The sequence below is a fragment of the Tauraco erythrolophus genome, chromosome 8, assembly GCF_009769465.1.
Source record: "Tauraco erythrolophus isolate bTauEry1 chromosome 8, bTauEry1.pri, whole genome shotgun sequence".
Taxonomy (NCBI): Eukaryota; Metazoa; Chordata; class Aves; order Musophagiformes; family Musophagidae; genus Tauraco; species Tauraco erythrolophus.
This window is the reverse complement of record NC_141472.1, coordinates 31,384,168-31,391,974: the sequence shown is the minus strand read 5'-3', so window position 1 is coordinate 31,391,974 and position 7,807 is coordinate 31,384,168.

Below are 7,807 nucleotides of genomic sequence, written 5' to 3'. Positions count from 1 at the left end.
TCGCATCTGGGACAATGAGCAGGGAAGTCTGCACCCACCAGCCTCTGCCCATGAGGAGACCATGGAGTGGTTGGCAGAAAAGGCTGCTTGGGGGATTCAGTAGGTTTCACTTCTTCTTGACCACAGTTTTCGCAATAGTTTCCAAACCTCCTATTCCTAAAAGCATTACTATGTGCCCACACACTGAGTAGTTCCCTCTGGAGCACAGAGGTACATTTAGTCTGCTTTAATTTTAAACCTTCGAATCTCCCTTGGACAGGAACAATATGAAATAAACAAAACTTGTGTTGAAACACGCTCCTCAGTGTTATATTGACCTTCTAACTTGCTTTTCCTTTGGAGAATCTTGATGCACTTTGTCCTTTAATACATTAATCTTCACAACATCCCAGGGATGCCAGGAAATTCTGTTACTTCTCTCTCCCTTCTGTTTTTATCAATGAAGAACTGAGGCACAGATTAGTTAAGTGGATTACCTGAGGTCAAGCAGCAAACCCTTGGCAAGGCAGGACTGAGGTCTGCAATGTCCCACAAACAGCTGAATACCTTCCAAAGTGCTTGTTTTGTACCTTTTCAGAAGACCCAGAGACTGAGCACAGAGGGGCGTGAGCCTGGGTGGAGAGGGCTCTGAAGCAGTGCAGTGTGTGTTGTTTTTCTCAGATGATTTTATGGTGCGCTATGGAGATGGATCAGACCCAGAGGTGACTGGAGCGGAAGATTTCTGGTGGCCTGAGGGGTGTTTTTTTCCTGCAAGCGAAGGTCTAAGGCTCCTGCTGGACATCATTCACCTCCTAGCATGGAGGAAAGCTGGTGTCCCCTGGAAATGGCAATCAGCAGCTGGGGGATTTCGGGGTGTCCCGCTTCTCTTAGAGTGTTACCAACTAGAGCAGTGGTTTTGGGGAGGTCGCTGCTTTAGGACCCTGAAGCAGTCAGGCAGACTTCCAAACCCTGCCCCTCTGCTTGGACACAGTGAGACTTCTCTTTTGTCTTTTTAGTTTTTCGAAGTAAGGAGCTTTCCAGACAGTTGTAGCATCAAGTGTCCATGCTGGTGGGAGGTGAGGTGGGACCCTGTATCAGTGCGAGCACTACCGGACCCCAAAAAGGCTGAGAGTTTGGAAATCATCCACACAGTCAGTCGCTTCCCTGAACTGTCTGTGCCTCATGAGCCTCCAGCTCATGAATCTTGGAAGGAAAGACCTTCTCATGAGATTTGCGGTGTGTCCAGTCCCAGCTAGAAATACCACAAGAAAAGTCTCTCTCGGAGAGATCCCAGATCTAACCAGAAAATGTAGAGTGATGTGAATGTGAGAAAAACTCCAGATGTGGCCACTATCTGCTTTATTTTTCTCTGGGAATTCAAGTTCTCCTCTGCAGAGTATAGTTTCATCAAGCATCGTTCTCAGGCATATCTAACTTTTGTGTTTGCCAGCTATAATTAAGCCAGCCCCACATATCCAAGCTGTGTGCGTGTGTATGTGTGTCCGCATGCCTGTGCGTACGGAGACGGCTTCCAACAGATCACTTTCAGTTATTTTTCTGCGAACAGACTGAGCAGAGCTGCTCACTCCCACATTCAGAGTGAGCTCTGGCCCAGACAGCTGCCTTGGGAGAAGCGTTGGCTTTCCTCCTGTTGGGACAGTGTTGCGTTTTTTAATTACTTCAACAAGAAGTACTTCAACATTTGTGTTTTTCAAAGTGAAGCAACTTCACCACCACCAAGCCATGTGTTGCCTTCGTTCTCTTGCAAGGTTAGGGAGTTTTCTTTTCAGTGTTACCTTGCTTGCTGTCCCAGGCCCAGCTGGGAAAGCACAGCACAGTTTGATGCTAAGGAAAGTGCCTCTTTGCTTTTAAAAGAGACTAGTTGGTGTGAGTGACAGCTACCCAGGGGGCAGAAGTTTGCTGGATTCTGAAGGGTTTGGTGGTGGACTCAGGCTCTGGAGGAGTATTTGCAGGGAAGGAAAACATTCTGGACGCGCCAGGTAAGTGCAAGCCTGAAGATGAGTTTGGAGGCATGTTGTGACCTCAAGTGATGTTGGTGCTTGCAGTGCTCCCATGCCAGCTCTGCTCTTCTTGGCCATTGGTCGGCGAGATGACTGTGACATCCCGACTCTTATAGTGCCAGGGAGCAGGAGGGCATTATATGCATGCCACAAGCAGCCAAATCTTTATCAAACCTCAAAAAATCATTAGTCTCACCCAAATATTTGCTATTTTTAATGTTTAGGTAGGGGGTAGATACCCTTAGAGTTTTGGCAGCTCACACGCATAATTATAATTAATAATAATAATAACAACAAAGCAGAACTGCTGGCCGTAACTCCTCCTGACCCTCGTGCACTTTTTTGTGTGAGGAGTCCAGTTGGCCCTGAACCAAAAGTGCTATTCCTCAGCAGAAACTTTCCAATACTTATCCATCACATACAGAGTCCACAAGTGCCTCCAATTGTCTAGGTACCAATGCACTAATGAACATCTGCTAGTGTTTCTTGCAAGTTCAAGGATTTGGGCAGGGAGCAGACTAGGGACTGAATTTCTCTGTATGTTCGAATAAGGTAAAAAACAGATTTTACACAACGGCAGAGCCTTAGTCTGGAGTTCCTCATGCTTCTCAGATAATGGCTTCCAAAGTCCAAGCCCTTTGGGTTACAGCTTCTTTTGGTAAGCAGGGCTTTGAGTGAAGAAGTGAAAGTATCTTGAACTATCAGAAGAACAAGAGATGGAGATTGTTTTTAATGAGTAAATAAGTTAAACTATTCCAAGTAGGTAGCCTTTGCTCTTGATAGTCCTGAAGAGCTTGAAAGTTTCTGGCTACCATGCATAATCTTTCTTTGCTACCTCTTGCTAGTGGAAACGTAAAAAATTGCCTAGCAATGCATGCAGTCATACTAGCTGTTAGGTCCCACAGTGAAGATTTCTGAAAGACAGCTGATTTCTGAAAGACAGCTACTTTCTTCTCCAAAAACTGGGAATATTTGCTCTGGAGAAGCACCAAATAGCAAGATCTCCCCTGTACAGCAGTTATTGCTGTAAAGTTTCTGCAATGTCACTTTAGTCCTAGCACTGTTGTATTGCCGGGTGTTACATACAGGCAGAAAATTCAGGTTTGACTTAACCCCTGGTATTAACAGCATGTACAAGTTGGGGTGGCATTTAACTCAGCCTTCCGAAAAGTCATTTGTGTGTGTTTAATTATTTCCATTTGTTTTCCTTTACACCAACCTTCTAAAGCCCTCATTCTGTGCCTTGTCACCCAGCTTGTTGTTTCCCAGTGCGAAGCTGTGATGTGGAAATGGTTGAAAATAAGGAATCCAGCTTAAAGGACCATGTGCTACCTGGTGGGTATTGCTCAGCCACGCAGGGAAACTTTACAGCTCTGAAAAATAAGAAAGATGCATGTGAAAGTTGATGCCTTTAGCCACTGGGGCATCTCCTTTAGGAGGTCACCGTCAGTATTTTCTTTGAGGCTGGAGCCATCTGTAGGTGGCTGGTTACAGGTGCCCGGGCACTACAGGATGGCGGTGTCAGTACAAACTGCTGTGCAGCGCACAAATCATTTCTGACGAAAATGAAATACCAGAAAAAGAAATTCCACTACCAATGGTGTGAGCAAATCATGCACAAATGACTAATAAATAGCACTACAATCTCTCTTTAAGATGTGATTTATCTGTCTGGAGACTTATTAAAGAAATGTTCCTGCTGTTTGCACAGTTTTTATCATGGTGCTGCCTTTTGATGCTCTCAAGCATCCAAAACCTCTTTCCCCACTCTGACAGTCCCAGCAAAAGCCCCATGTGTGACCCCCACACTGTGCAATGCCAGATGCCCTGGCCTTGCTCTCCTCTGGCCTCATGCTGCTGCTCTTTGCCGTGGCGAGATGCCCTGGGCATGCTCTGTGCCAGTGAACGAGGTCTCCATGCTCTGCCTCCTCCTGCTTTTCCGTTCTCCAGGGTCATTCGCATCACTGCTGGGGCATCAGGTTGTGTGAATGTTCCCTTTTCCCCTCAGGCAACCCCCCCCCCAGTTCTGCTCAGACCGGTGACATACTGGGCACGGGTGGGTCCAGCTGTTTTGGGCAGAGCTGCGAGAGCGGTAGCTCCTGCTGGAGGGATCAGAGCGGAAGCTGGGGACCAGGACCTCTTTCACCAACACCTTTTGCTGAAATGTGACCCTCTCTGTGTTTGGGGATTTAGTCCTGTGGTTTGAGAGGAGCAGACCAACAGCCTCTGCTATCACATTACCTCTTCCCGCTGGTCATCTGGCTCCCCATCACCCTTTGAGCACCTCCTGGTACTGCTCGTGCTGGGAGTCCACCACCCCATGGAGGCTTGGTTCAACATTGCCACCTCTTCAGAGACGTACTTCGGAGATCAGTGCCCTTGGGATGCTGGTGACAATTGCTGCTCCACACCGAGGCTGGGCACTGCCGGGTGCTGTGTGCCACAGCTCCCAGCACATCCCTGTTGCCATCCAGGCATCTCCCCCCACCACCCAGGGGCTTTACGCGGAGTTTTGCTCTGCTCTTCTCTCTGCACGTGTCCTGGGGAGAGCAATGTCTTTGCTCTTGCCAAGTAACGAAGTGCTTCTAGTTTTCTTTATGACAGGTTGGTTGGCATAAACAAAATACAAAAAAGTAAGCAGCTGACTGGTATGGCAGGAAACAAGTTATTTTGGAAATTGAAAGTGTTCAGACTTCCCTGCTCTCCTCCTGGGAAGTGCCATGGAGGCTTGTAACGCTGGCCCCATCCCTCACCTTGCCTGGAGCAGCACTGGGATGCAGGCTGGCTGCTTTGGTACCCAAAGAAAACAACCCAAACATTTTCTCTGAAAATACCACATGTTTTCTTGCCACTTTGCGTGTGTTTTGCATCCCGGCAGCCTGTGAGCAGGGCAGGGAAATGCAGCTGTGTTGGTGACAGCTGTCCCAGAGCAAGGGGAGGAGACGATCTATTTTTTCCTTTGCCTTTTCTTTCTTTTAGTGAAATGCCTGCACTTTTTCTGACTGGCTTAACAGTCCAGCATGTTTGGGGTTGGCAATGCTTTGAGGATGCCAGTGTCTTGCTGACATGATTGCATCTGGAGTACTGTGTTTGGCTCTGGGGCCCTCAAATAAGAAGGACATGTTGCTGTTGGAGCGAGAACAGAAGAGGGCCACAAAGATGATCCGAGGGCTGAAGCACCTCTCCTATGCAGATAGGCGGAGAGAGTTGGGGTTGTTCAGTCTGGGGAAGAGAAGGCTTCAAGGAGATTCCAGCAGCCTTCCAGTACTCATAAGGGGTCTACAAGAAAATTGGAGAGGGACTTTTGACAAGGGCATGTAGTGATAGGACACGGGGCAATGGCTTTAAACTGAAAGAGGGGAGATTTCAATTAGGTATAAGGAAGAAATTCTTCACTGTGAGGGTGGTGAGGCACTGGAACAGGTTGCCCAGAGAAGTTGTGGATGCCCCATCCCTGTAAGTGTTCAAGATCAGGCTGGATGGGGCTTTGAGCAACCTTATCTAGTGAAAGGTGTTCCTTCCCATGGCAGGGGGATTGGAACTAAATGATCTTGAAGGTCCCTTCCAACCCAAACTATTCTATACTTCTGTGATGGGATGATGGGACCCTGCTTGTCTCTTTGACAGCTATAGCAGCTCTGACTTGGTCCTCAAACACTTCTGCCATCAAAGCATAGACACAGGAAACACTGGCTGATCAGGAGTTGGTGCTGGTTCTTTTCTCACTGCCATCTGGGGGAAAAAATCTTTAGCTGTCAATGAGGTTCATATTCACCCTGGAGAATATTTAGCATTATGTGATGTGTAAAACTGATGAATGAGATGCACATCCTGTGCACATATCCCACTTATAATAAACAGTGGAGTATTTAGAAAATCTCAGTGCTCTAGAGTAGAAAATGGGAGGGAGAGAAAGGTACTTGGGGACATAGCTTTCATCACCCTTTGCAGTAGTAGAACAGGGAATATTTGCATCCATGTATCTCCCCTGATCTACTGGTCAGAAGTGCCTCCTACCTTGAGCCCTCCTGCACAGTCTCAGCTGAAGGATCAGGTCCAGCCACCCATCTTCTTCTCTCTCTATGCCCTCAGGAGGCTGAAGGACCATCTGAGGAACCTGCTACATCTGTGGCTTCACACCAGATGGTACCAGGTCTGCACGTAGGAGCCACACTGCAGGCTGGTCTATGGAGGATGAAACGTTGTAGCAGCAATGTTGGGAACAGATAGATCCAGCAGAAATAAGGTTTATTTCATGAAGGAATTGATGCTGGGGATGCTCTTCAGTAAAGTGAGCCAGGTCTCTATATCAACAGTATTTACTTGCCTTATAGTACTTGCAAAATCACGATCTTCTCTGTTAGGACCTTCAGAAGTGCCATCACCCTTCCAGCATCAGCCGGGCAGGAGCTGGGGCTGTCAGAAACCATCATCTGGGCTGTGATCAGAGCTCCTGCTGCCCAGCCCACGCCTTGGTCCTCAGCTCCCAGTCCCTGTGGGGTCCTGTCCTGTGGTACCACACACACAAACGCACACTCATGTGCAGACAAGTACACATGACTGAGAAAGGTTGAAAATTTCCTGCTTAATATCTGCTGTCGGAAAATGCTGCTCTGCCAAAATTGAGCTATCCCATGGGAGAGCATCAATTTGGACAAACTTAAGTTTAGAGGAAAAAAAAATCAGAATAACTCATTTCAATAAACTCATCGCATTCAGCTGTCAGAATGGGACATTTCAAGTTTTCAGTCTGAAATGACTTCTCTTTCGCACCACAGTGCATTAATGTACACCACAGTACAAATTCTTACATGAAATAATGCAAAATGAATTATGAAACAGAATAATACTCTACAAATCTGGACTGGAATAGAAATGTGGAATACTCAAAATATGGAATATACACTAAATATAAACATAACGGAATGTAAAACCTATAAAAGGAATGCAAACAAATGTTTCAATTGACTTGAAAGGAAGTATTTCCAGAATATTGTTTTGTGAGAGAGTGTTGATTAACCCCATTTTTATCTTTTCTATTCAGCTTTTAGTCTTATGTCAGAATTCTTAGTTGGAGGGACACACAGAATAACAGATGTATGAACACGTGTATAAACATACACAGTATAACCACACACTCTTCTGTTCTGTTTGTCTGTCTGTCCTTGTTTTCCCAGAGTACTGTCCCATTCTGAAAACTGAAAATGTTTTTGCCTTCTATAAGAGTTACTTACAAAGCAATCAATTGACCCAGTCGTTTATGAAAGTTTTGACCATACCAGGGATGCGAAGGTGAGCTGCAGACCAGGGCAGGCAGCACCACATCTCCAGGTGTAGCCCATTATGCAGTGGGTTGCAGCTGAGTCCTGAATCTGGAGTAAATCACGCTGCAGCCTGGGAAAGCTGCAGAAGCCCCAGTCTTAGCTGGGTTTGCTTGAAGCATGTGTCTCCATGCTACCTGTGTGCACTCCCACACACCAGGATGCTCTGTGAGGGCTTCAGCTGCCCTTTTTTTCCCCCCTTCATGTCACAGCCAGGGCAACCACAGATAATCTAGTGTAAGCACCCACCCAGCAAAACCCACAGATAAACCTAAGACATATGTACTCTCTGGAGCCAACATTTCATCAAAATATCCTTCTCTGCAAAACTAAAGGCCAGGGTCAACAGAGCTCTGTCCTCCAAAGCTGCCTCTTGGACATTTGGATTTTCTGGAGATGTGGAGGGTGTCTCCTGCGCATGTCTGGGCTGGAGGCTGGTCTGAATGCACAAGGGACATGGGGGTTCAATCCAGTCGTCTGACACAC